The sequence below is a fragment of the Mustela lutreola genome, chromosome 1 (genome assembly GCF_030435805.1).
Source record: "Mustela lutreola isolate mMusLut2 chromosome 1, mMusLut2.pri, whole genome shotgun sequence".
Classification (NCBI taxonomy): Eukaryota; Metazoa; Chordata; class Mammalia; order Carnivora; family Mustelidae; genus Mustela; species Mustela lutreola.
In genome coordinates, this window is record NC_081290.1 from 169,143,196 (window position 1) to 169,156,610 (window position 13,415).

Here is a 13,415-nt window from a genome sequence, read left to right on the forward strand (position 1 = left end):
TAAAGGAAGCGACATGTTCTTCTACTGTACTGAAGCCCAGAGGATACAGGAAGATGTGAGCTCGCCCGCCAGACACGTCCCCTCCCTGGCAGGTCATATCAGGTTTCCGCAACGCCGCAGGCCCTTTGGCTAATAAAATCAAAAGGTGAAACCAGTGGGCTCAGAGTCAGAGAGTCCCACACCTTCTGATCTATGGGTGTAACCCTAGGTCTCCTCCATGTCTGTGTGTGTGTGTGTGTGTGTGTGTGTGTGTGTGAGCCTCTGGGTGTCTGTGTGTCTGTGTGTAAAGAGGACCTGGCAATGCCATCGTGGGTGGAGATGCCCCAAGCAGGATCAGGCTGATGAGGGGTTAGATGTCTGGTGGGTAAGTCATGTTCACACCCCAGTTTTAGGCTGCTTAAGTGGGATAGGTTGTAGGGTCTACACCCTTCTGCCCAGGGTTTATCCTGAGACTCTGAATGGATCGGTCCATGACCCAGGAGCGGGGCTAACCCTAACAGTAACCACTAGCCCTGACCCTGACACTGACTGTGAGCCTGCCCCAAACCCTAACCCAAGAACTGACCCTGACTCTGACTGTGATCCTTACCTGAACCCAAAACAAAACCTAAGCCTGGAAAGGACCCTGATGTGGACCCTGAACCTAAACCTAACTCGGATAGTACCATAAATATGACTAATACGTAACCATGACCCAGACCCTGACCCTAATCCTAACCCTGACGCTGATCTAACCCTGACCCTAACACTAACCCTGACACTGAATGTGAGCCTGAACCTAACTCTAAACCTAAACTTAACCCTGACCCTGACACTAACACAGGCCCTGACCCGAAACCTAACGCTGAACCTAACCCTAAAACTAACCCCTAACATTATCTCTGACACTGACCCTAACCCGGTCTAACCCTAACCGTCAACCTACCTCTAACTCTAACCCTAACCCCACTTTAACAATTATCCTGACCCTCTCCCTTAACCTGATCATAACCCTAACTCTGAACGTTGCCTACGTCAGAACTTAACCTTAAAACTGACCCTGGCCTTGACCTTAACACTGACCCTAACCCTGACTGTAAACCTAAATCTGACCCAATCCAAGATCCTGAACAGATTAGTAACCCTAAAACTAACCCTCATCCTGAACCTACTCATAAAACAGAAGCTAAACATAAAGCTGACCTTACCATAATCATGAACCTAACCCTGACCCTGACCCTAACCCTGACACTAAACTGGTCCCAAACCTAACCCTGACCTGACATGACCTTCCCCCCAAACCAAAACTTGAACCTGACCCTAAAACTGACCATGACCCTGAACTTGACCCTAAACCTAGCCATCAGACTAACACTGACCCTGAGCCTGACTCTGACCGGAACGCTAACCCTGAATCTACTGTGATCCTGACCCTAAACCTAACCATGAACCTAACCCTAACCCTGACCCCTACCCTAAACCTTACACTGACCCTGACCCTAAAGACGTCTAACCCTAACCCTGACCCTAAGTCATTCTTAACCCTAACCCTAACACTAACCTGGTCTAAAACCAGCTCTGTTCCCCCAAGCGGGGAAAACAGGGCACCCAGGCCTCCCAGGGCCTGGGGGGAGGCTGTATGGGGGTCACTGGATGGGCACTGCATTGAGTGGAGTGTGAGCCTTAAGCAGCTTGGGGACTGGCGGCTCAGGGATCTCTGGTGGAGCAGGAAGTTCATAAGGAGCCCCCAGGCAGTGGTGACCTCACTTCCTTGACGACAGAGCCCAACGGTATTGAAACCCAAATATCCAGACACCCCATTACAGAGAAAACCGCCATGCCCAGCTCATTTCTAGGCACATCCTAAAGGAAGCGACATGTTCTCTGCTGTACTGAAGCCGAGAGGATGCAGGGAAAAGAGAGCTCACCCGCCAGACACGACCCCTCCCTGGCATGTCATATAAGGTTTCCCCAACGCCTCAGGCCCTGTGGCTAATGAAATTAAAAGGTGACACCAGGGGACTCAGAGTCAGAGAGTCCCACACATCTTATCCAATTGTGTAGCCATAAGTCTCCTCCCTGTCGCTGTGTGTGTGTGTGTGCGAGTGCCTCTGGGTGTCTGTGTGTCTGTGTGTAAAGAGGACCTTGCTATGCCATCGTGGGTGGAGATGCTCCAAGCAGGATCAGGCTGACGAGGGGGTAGATGTCTGGTGGGCAAGTCATGATCACACCCCAGTTTAAGGCTGGTTAAGTGGGACTGGGTTTAGGGTGTACACCCTTCTGCCAAGGGTTTATCCTGACACCCTGAAGGGATGGGTCCATGACCCAGGAGCGGGGCTAACCCTAACAGTAAACACTAACCCTGACCCTGACAGTGACTGTGTGCCTGCCCCAAACCCTAACCCAATACGTGACACTTACCCTGACCCTGAACCTGACTGTGATCCTGACCTGAACCCTAAACCTAAACCTAACCTGACACTGACCCTGATGTGGACTCTAACCTAAACCAAACTCTGACATTACCGTAACCATGACTCAAACCTAAACAGGACCCTGACTCTGACCCTAATCCTAACCCTGATGCTGACATAACCTGGACACTAACCCTATCCCTGACCGTGACAGTGTGCTTGAACCTAACCCTAAACCTAATGGAAACTCCAACCATGACCCTAATAAGGACACTGAACCTACATATCATGCTGACCCTGAACTTAACACTAACCCCTAACCTAAACCAAACCCTAACCCTGACCTTACTCTGTCTATCCCTAACCCTAACCATAACCCTACTTCTAACTCTAACCCAAACCCCAATCCCAAACCCTACCGCTAAAACCTAACTGTGACCCTGAACCTAACATGGACCCTATACCAAAGCCTGACCCTCAACCTGACCCTGGCCCTGACCTTTACCTGACCCTGACTCTGACCCTAATCCTCACCTTGACACTAACCCTGAACACTACATAACCCTGTCCCTGACCCGAATGTGGACTTTAAACCAATACCTGAGCCTGACACTAAACCGGACACTGGCCCTAAACTTCACCCTGACCCTGACCCAGACCATGGAGATAACCTAACCCTGAACCTTACAGTGACTCCGACAATCAATTGAACACTAAACCTGACCCTGACTGTGAGACTGAACCCTACTCAAACCCTAAATGTAACCCTGACCCAGACACTAACATTGGCCCACTCCCGAATTCTATCTCTGAACTTAACCCTAACACTAACCCCTAACCTTACCACGGACCCCGACCCTAACAAGTTCTAACCCAAACCGTCAACCTAACGCTAAACGTAAAACTAACCCTAAACATTAACAATAACCCTGACCCTATACCTGACTAAGATCATAACCCTAACCCTGAACTTTGCCTATACCAGACCCTGACACTAAACTGTACAGTGGCCTTGACCCTTAACCTAACCATGACCCTAACAATGACCACTACATAACACTGTTCCTGACCCGAATGTGGACTTTAAACCAATACCTGATCCTGACCGTAAACCTGACACTGGCCCTAGTCTTCACCCTGACCCCGACCCAGGCAAAGACCAAAAACCTAAGCCTGACCCTAACAGTGACCCTGACCCTGAACCTAACACTAACCCTGACACTGAATGGGAGCCTGACTCTATCTCTAACCCTAAATGTAAGCCTGACCCTGACACTAACACGGGCCCGACCCGAAACCTAACGCTGAACCTAACCCTAACACTAACCCCTAACATTATCCCTGACACTGACCCTAACCCGGTCTAACCCTCACCTGCAACCTACCACTAACCCTAAACCGAACCACAATTTAACAATAATCCTGACCCTCCCCCTGACCCTGATCATACCCCTAAGTCTGAACTTTGCCTATGTCAGACCTTAACCTTAAACCAGAACCTGGCCTTGACCTTAATACTGACCCTAACCCTGACTGTAAACTTACCTCTGACCCAATCCGTGAGCCTGAACAGAATCGTAACTGTAAAGCTAACCCTGATCCTGAACCTACTCATGAAACAGAACCTAAACATAAAGCAGACCTTACCATAACCATAAACCTAACACTGACATTGACCCTAACCCTGACACTAAACCTGTCCCAAACCTAACCCTGAACCTGACATGAACTTTGCCCCCACACCAAAACATGAACCTGACCCTAAATCTGACCATGACCCTGCCTGACCCTAAACCTAACTGTCAGCCTAACACTGACCCTGACCCTGACTATGACTGTAACGCTAACCCTGACCCTACTGTGATCCTGATCCTAAAACAAACCATGAACCTAACCCTTACCCTGACCCCTACCCTAAGCATTACACTAACCCTGACCGCAAAGACGTCTAACCCTAACCCTAACCCTACATCTTTCTTAGCCCTAACCCTAACACTAAACTGGTCTAAACCCAGCTCTGTTCGCTCCAGCGGGATAACAGCTGCACCCAGGACTCCCAGGATCTGGGAGGAGGCTGTATGGGGGTCACTGGATGGGCACTACATTGAGTGGAGTGTGAGCTTTGAGCAGATTGGGGACTCTGGTGGAGGGGGAGTTCGATAAGGAGCCCCCAGGCAGTGGTGACCTCACTTCCTTGATGACAGAGCCCAACGGAATTGGAACCCACGTATCCAGGCAACCCAATACAGAGAAAACCGCCCTTCCCAGCTCATTTCTAGGCACATCCTAAAGGAAGCGACATGCTCTTCTGCTGTACTGAAGCCAAGAGGAAGCAGGGAGAAGAGAGCTGGCCCGTCAGACACGTCCCCTCCCTGGCAGGTCATATCAGGTTTCCCCAAAGCCTCAGGCCCTTTGGCTAATAAAATCAAAAGGTCACACCAGGGGGCTCAGAGTCAGAGAGGCCCACACCTTATGAACTACCAGTGTAGCCCTAGGTCTCCTCCGCATATCTCTTTGTGTGTGTGTGTGTGTTTGTGTGTGTGTGTGCCTCTGGGTGTCTGTGTGTCTGTGTGTAAAGAGGACCTGGCCATGCCATCAGGGGTGGAGATGCCCCAAGCAGGATCAGGCTGATGAGGGGTTAGATGTCTGGTGGGCAAGTCATGTTCACACCCCAGTTTAAGGCTGGTTAAGTGGGATCAGGTATAGGGTCTATACCCTTCTGCCCAGGATTTATCCTGAGACCCTGAAGGGATGGGTCCATAACCCAGAAGAGGGGCTAACCCTAACAGTAACCACTAACCCTGATCCTGACACTGACTGTGAGCCTGCCCCAAAGCCAAACCCAGCCCTGACCCTGACCCTGACCCTGACCCTGGCTGTGATCCTGACCTGAACCCTAAACCTAAACCTAAGGCTGACACTGACCCTGATGTGGACCCTGAACCTAAACCTAACTCTAACATTACCGTAACCATGACTCAAACCTAACCAGGACCCTGACCCTGACCCTAATCCTAACCCTGACGCTGACCTAAACCCGACACTAAGCCTACCCCTGAACGTGACAGTATGCTTGACCCTAACCCTAAACCTAATGGTAACTCTAACCATGACCCAAATAAGGACCCTGAACCTACACATCATGCTGACCCTGAACTTAACACTAACCCCTAACCTAAACCAAACCCTAACCCTGACCTCCTCTGTCTATCCCTAACCCTAACCATAACCCTACTTCTAACTCTAACCCTAACCCCAATCCCAAACCCTACCGCCAAAACCTAACTGTGACACTGAACCGAACATTGACCCTATACCAAAGCCTGACCCTCAACCTGACCCTGGCCCTGACCTTTACCTGACCCTGACTCTGACCCTAATCCTCACCTTGACACTAACCCTGACCACTACATAACCCTGTTCCTGACCCGAATGTGGACTTTAAACCAATACCTGAACCTGACCCTAAACCGGACACTGGCGCTAAACTTCACCCTGACCCTGACCCAGACCATGACGATAACCTAACCCTAACCCTTACAGTGACCCCGACAATCAATTGAACACTAAACCTGACCCTGACTGTGAGACTTAATCCTACTCAAACCCTAAATGTAACCCTGACCCAGACACTAACATTGGCCCACCCCCGAATCCTATCTCTGAACCTAACCTTAACACTAACCCCTAGCCCTACCACGGACCCTGACCCTAACAAGTTCTAACCCTAACCGTCAACCTAACGCTAAACGTAAAACTAACCCTAAACTTTAACAATAACCCTGACCCTATACCTGACTAAGATCATAACCCTAACCCTGATCTTTGCCTATACCAGACGCTGACCCAAAGCCGGGCCCTGAGCTTTGCCTATACCAGACCGAGACCCTAAACCTGACCCTGGCCCTGACCCTAAACCTAACCATGACCTTAACAATGACCACTATATAAACCTGTCCCTTACCCGAATCTGGACTTTAAACCAATACCTGATCTTGACCGTAGACCTGACACTGGCCCTAGACTTCACCCTGATTCTGACCCAGATAAAGACCATAAACTTAACCCTGACCCTAACAGTGACCCGGACCCTGACCCTAACACTAACCCTGACACTGAATGGAAGCCTGACCCTAACTCTAACCCTAAACGTAACCCTGACCCTGACACTAACACGGACCCTGACCCGAAACCTAACGCTGAACCTAACCCTAAAACTAACCCCTAACATTATCCCTGACACTGACCCTAACCCGGTCTAACCCTCACCTTCAACCTACCTCTAACCCTAACCCGAACCCCACTTAACAATAATCCTGACCCTCTCCCTGACCCAAATCATAACCCGAACTCTGAACTTTGCCTATAGCAGACCCTAAACTTAAACCTGACCCTGGCCTTGACCTTAACACTGACCCTAACCCTGACTGTAAACCTAAATCTGACCCAATCCGTGAGCCTGAACAGAATCCTAATCCTAAAGCTACCCCTGATCCTGAACCTACTCATAAAACAGAACCTACAAAAGCTGAACTTACCATAATCATGAACCTGACCCTAACCCTGACACTAAACCGGTCCCAAACCTAATCCTGACCCTGACATGAACCTTGCCCCCAAACCAAAACTTGAACCTGAACCGAAATCTGACCATGACGCTGAACCTGACCCTAAACCTAACCGTCACCCTAACACTGACCCTGTCCCTGACTCTGACCGAAACGCTAACCCTGACTTTACTGTGAGCCTGACCCTAAACCTAACCATGAAACTAACCCTAACCCTGACCCCTACCCTAAGCCATCCGCTAACCCTGACGCCAACGACGTGTAACCCTAACCCTGACCCTAAGTATTTCTTAACCCTAACCTAACCCTAACCCTAACCCTAACCCTGACCCTAAGTATTTCTTAACCCTAATCCTAACACTAACGTAGTCTAATCCCAGCTCTGTCCCTCCAGTGGGGATAACAGCTGCACTCAGGCATCCTAGGGGCAGGTGGGAGGCTGTATGGGTGTCATTGGAGGGGCACTTCATTGAGTGGATTGTGAGCCCTGAGCAGCTTGGGGACCGGTGGCTCAGGGAGCTCTTGTGCAGCAGGAAGTTTGGTAAGGAGCCCCCAGGCAGTGGTGACCTCACTTCCCAGATGACAGAGCCCAACGGAATTGGAACCCACGTATCCAGGCACTCCAATACAGAGAAAACCGCCCTGCCCAGCTCATTTCTAGGCACATGCTAAAGGATGTGACATGTTCTTCTGCTGTACTGAAGCCAAGAGGAAGCAGGGAGAAGAGAGCTGGCCCGTCAGACACGTCCCCTCCCTGGCAGGTCATATCAGGTTTCCCCAATGCCTCAGGCCCTTTGGCTAATAAAATCAAAAGGTGACACCAGGGTCTCAGAGTCAGAGAGGCCCACACCTTATGAACTACCAGTGTAGCCCTAGGTCTCCTCTGCATATCTCTTTGTGTGTGTGTGTGTGTTTCTGTGTGTGTGTGCCTCTGGGTGTCTGTGTGTCTGTGTGTAAAGAGGACCTGGCCATGCCATCATGGGTGGAGATGCCCCAAGCAGGATCAGGCTGATGAGGGGTTAGATGTCTGGTGGGCAAGTCATGTTCACACCCCAGTTTAAGGCTGGTTAAGTGGGATCAGGTATATGGTCTATACCCTTTGGCCCAGGGTTTATCCTGAGACCCTGAAGGGATGGGTCCATGACCCAGAAGAGGGGCTAACCCTAACAGCAACCACTAACCCTGATCCTGACACTGACTGTGAGCCTGCCCCAAACCCAAACCCAGCCCTGACCCTGACCCTGACCCTGACGCTGGCTGTGATGCTGACCTGAACCCTAAACTTAAACCTAAGCCTGACACTGACCATGATGTGGACCCTGAACCTAAACCTAACTCTGACATTACCGTAACCATGACTCATACCTAACCATGACACTGACCCTGACCCTAATCCTAACCCTGATGCTGACCTAACTCTCACCCTAACCCTAACCCTGACCGTGATTGTGATCCTGACCCTAACCCTAAACCTAATGGTAACTCTAACCATGACCCTAAAAAGGAACCTGAACCTAAACCTAACGCTGACCCTGACCCTAACAATAACCCCTACCCTAAACCAAACCTTAACCCTGACCTTACACTGTCAATCCTAAACCTAACCATAACCCTATTTCTAACTCTAACCCTAACCACAATCCCAAACCCTACCGTCAAAACCTAAGTGTGACACTGAACCGAACATTGACCCTAAACCAAAGCCTGACCCTAAACCTGACCCTGGCCCTGTCCTTCTCCTGACCCTGACCCTGACCCTAATCCTAACCATGACACTAACACTGACAACTACATAACCCTGTCCCTGACCCGAATGTGGACTTTAAACCAATACCTGAACTGACCCTAAACCTGACCCTGGCGCTAACTTCACCCTGACCCTGACCCAGACCATGACCATAAACCTAACCCTGACCTTAACAGTGACCCCGATCCTGACCTGAACACTAAACCTGACCATTACTGTGAGCCTGACCCTAACTCTAACCCTAAATATATCCCAGACCCTGACACTAACACGGGCCGTACCCCGAATCCTATCTCTGAACCTAACCCTAACACTAACCCCTAACCCTACCACGGACCCTGACCCTAACAGGTCTAACCCTAACAGTCAACGTAACGGTTACCCTAACACTAACTCTAAACTTTAACAATAACCCTGACCCTTTACCTGACTAAGATCATAACCCTACCCCTGAACGTTGCCTATATCAGACCGTGACCCTAAACCTGAACCTGGCCCTGACCGAAAACCTAACCATGACCCTAACAATGACCACTATATAAGCCTGTCCCTTACCCGAATGTGGACTTTAAACCAATACCTGATCTTGACTGTAAACCTGACACGGGCCCTAGACTTCACCCTGACCCTGACCCAGGTAAAGAACATAAACCTGCGCCTGACCCTAACAGTGATGCTGACCCTGACCATAACACTAACCCTGACACTGAATGGGAGCCTGACCCTAACTCTAACCCTAAACGTAACCCTGACCCTGACACTAACACGGGCCCTGACCCGAAACCTAACGCTGAACCGAACCCTAAAACTAACCCCTAACATTATCCCTGACACTGACCCTAACCCGGTCTAACCCTAACCCTCAACCTACCTCTAACCCTAACCCTAACCCTACATTAACAATAAACCTGACCCTCTCCCTGACACTGATCATAACCCTAACTCTGAACATTGTCTATGTCAGACCTTAACCTTAAACCTGACCCTGGCCTTGACCTTAACACTGACCCTAACCCTGACTGTAAACCTAAATCTGACACAATCCGTGAGCCTGAAGAGAATCGGAATCCTAAAGCTAACCGTGATCCTGAACCTACTCATAAAACAGAACCTACAAAAGCTGACCTTACCATAATCATGAACCTAACCCTGAACCTGACCCTAACCCTGACACTAAACCTGTCCCAAACCAAAACTTGAACCTGACCCTAAATCTGACCATGACCCTGAACCTGACCCTAAACCTAACCGTCATCCTAACAATGACCCTGTCCCTGACTCTGACCGTAACGCTAACCCTGACCCTACTTTGAGCCTGACCTTAAACCTAACCATGAAACTAACCCTAACCCTGACCCCTACCGTAAGCCATCCGCTAACCCTGATGCCAACGACGTATAACCGTGACCCTGACCCTAAGTATTTCTTAACCCTAACCTAACCCTAACCCTAACCCTAACCCTGACCCTAAGTATTTCTTAACCCTAACCCTAACACTAACGTAGTCTAATCCCAGCTCTGTTCCCTCCAGCGGGGATAACAGCTGCACCCAGGCCTCCTAGGGGCAGGTGGGAGGATGTATGGGTGTCATTGGAGGGGCATTTCATTGAGTGGATTGAGAGCCCTGAGCAGCTTGGGGACCGGCGTCTCAGGGAGCTCTGGTGCAGCAGGAAGTTTGGTAAAGAGCCCCCAGGCAGTGGTGACCTCACTTCCCACATGACAGATCCCAACGGAATTGGAACCCACGTATCCAGGCACCCCAATACAGAGAAAATCGCCCTGCCCAGCTCATTTCTAGGCACATCCTAAAGGAAGCAACATGTTCTTCTGCTGTACTGAAGCCAAGAGGAAGCAGGGAGAAGAGAGCTGTACCGTCAGACACGTCCCCTCCCTGGCAGGTCATATCAGGATTCCCCAATGCCTCAGGCCCTTTGGCTAATAAAATCAAAGGTCACACCAAGGGGCTCAGAGTCAGAGAGGCCCACACGTTATGAACAACCAGTGTAGCCCTAGGTCTCCTCCGCATATCTGTGTGTGTGTGTGTGTGTGTGTGTGTGTGTGTGTGTGTGTGCCTCTGAGTGTCGGTGTGTAAAGAGGACCTGGCCATGCCATCATGGGTGGAGATGCCCCAAGCAGGATCAGGCTGATGAGGGGTTAGATGTCTGTTCGGTAAGTCATGTTCACACCCCAGTTTAAGGCTGGTTAAGTGGGATCAGGTGTAGGGTCTACACACTTCTGCCCGGAGTTTATCCTGAGACCCTGAGAGATGGGTCCATGACCCAGAAGAGGGGCTAACCCTAACAGTAACCACTAACCCTGATCCTGACACTGACTGTGAGCCTGCCCCAAACCCAAACCCAGCCCTGACCCCGACCCTGACCCTGACCCTGGCTGTGATGCTGACCTGAACACTAATCCTAAACCTAAGCCTGAAACTGACCCTGATGTGGACCCTGAACCTAAACCTAACTCTGACATTACCGTAACCATACTCATACCTAACCATGACACTGACCCTGACCCTAATCGTAACCCTGACGCTGACCTAACCCTGACCCTAACTCTACCCCGTACCGTGACTGTGAGCCTGATGCTAACCCTAAACCTAAAGGTAACTCTAATCATGACCCTCTACGGACCCTGAACCTAAACCTAACGGTGACCCTGACCCTAACACTAACCCCTACCCTAAACCAAACCCTAACTCTGACCTTACGCTGTCTATCCCTAACCCTAACTATAACCTTACTTGTAACTCTAATCCTAACCCCTATCCCAAACCCTACCACCAATACTTAACTGTGACACTGAAACGAACATTGACCTAAACCAAAGCCTGACCCTAAACCTGACCATGGCCCTGACCTTCACTGACCCTGACCATGATCCTACCCTAATCCTAACCATGACACTAACACTGACCACTACATAACCCTGTCCCTGACCCGAATGTGGATTTTAAACCAATACCTGAACCTGACCCTAAACCTGACACTGTTGCTAAATTCACCCTGACCCTGACCCAGACCATGACCATAATCCTAACACTGACCGTAACAGTGACCCCGACACTGACCTGAACACTAATCCTGACTCTGACTGTGAGCCTGACCCTAACTCTAACCCTAAATGTAACCCTGACCCTGACACTAACACGGGCCCTGATCCGAAACCTATCGCTGAACCTAACCCTAAAACTAACCCCTAACATTATCCCTGACACTGACCCTAACCCAGTCTAACCCTAACCCTCAACCTACCTCTAACCCTAACCCTAACCCCACTTTAACAATAAACCTTACCCTCTCCCTGACCCTGATCATAACTCTAACTCTGAACTTTGCCTATGTCAGAACTTAACCTTAAACCTCACCCTGGCCTAGACCTTAAGACTGACCCTAACAGTGTCTGTAAACCCAACTCTGACCCAATCCGTGATTCTGAACAGAATCGTAACCCTAAATCTAACCCTGATCCTAAACCTACTCACAAAACAGAACCTAAACATAAAGCTGACTTAACCCTAGCCCTGACACTAAACCTGTCCCAAACCTAACCCTGACCCTGACATGAACCTTGCCCCCAAACCAAATCTTGAACCTGACCTTAAATCTGACCATGATCCTGAACATGACCCTAAACCTAACCGTCACCCTACCACTGATCCTGACCCTGACTCTGAGCGTAATGCTAACCCTGACCCTACTGTGAGCCTGACCCTAAACCTAACCATGAACCTAACCCTAACCCTGACACCTACCCTAAGCCTTACGCTAACCCTGGCCCCAACGACGTCTAACCCTAACCCTCTGACTGTCCTCCGTCCACTTGTGATCTCTCTCTGTCAAATAAATAATAAATAAAATCTTAAAAAAAAAGAATGACTCTACTTTTAAATAATAGCTTAAAAGGGGCACCTGGGTGGCTCAGTGGGTTAAGAAGACATGTAGACCAGTGGATTAGAGTAGAGTGCCCAGATATGGACCATCAACTCTATGTTCAAAAAATCTTTGACAAAGCAGAACAAATTACACAGTGGAAAAAGACAGCCTCTTCAATCAATGGTGCTGGAAAAATTGGACAGCTATGTATGGAAGAATGACACTCAACCATTCTCTTATACCATACATAAAGATAAATTTGAAATGGACAAACGTCCTCAACGTGAGGCAGGAATCTATCAAAATCCCAGAGGAGAACATAGGCAGTAACCTCTTGGACACTGGCCACAGCAAATTCTTTCAAGACATGTCCCCAAAGACAAAGGAAACAAAAGCAAAAATGAACTTTTGGGACTTCATCAAGATCAAAAGTTTCTGCACAGCAAAGGAAACCGTCAACAAAATGAAGAGACAACCCACTGAATGGGAGAAGATTTTCACAAATGACATTACAGATAAAGGGCTGATATCCAAGATCTATAAAGAACTCCTCAAACTCAACACACACAAAACAGATAATCATGTCAAAAAATGGGCAGAAGACATGAACAGACACTTCTCCAAAGAAGACATACAAATGGCAAACAGATGCATGAGAAAATGTTCATCATCATTAGCCACCAGGGAGATTCAAATCAAAAGCACTTTGGGATACCACCTTACACAGTTAGAAGGGCCAAAATTAACAAGGCAATAAACAACAAGTGCTGGAGAGCATGTGGAGAATGGGGAACCCTCTTACTCTATTGGTGAGAATGCCAGTTGG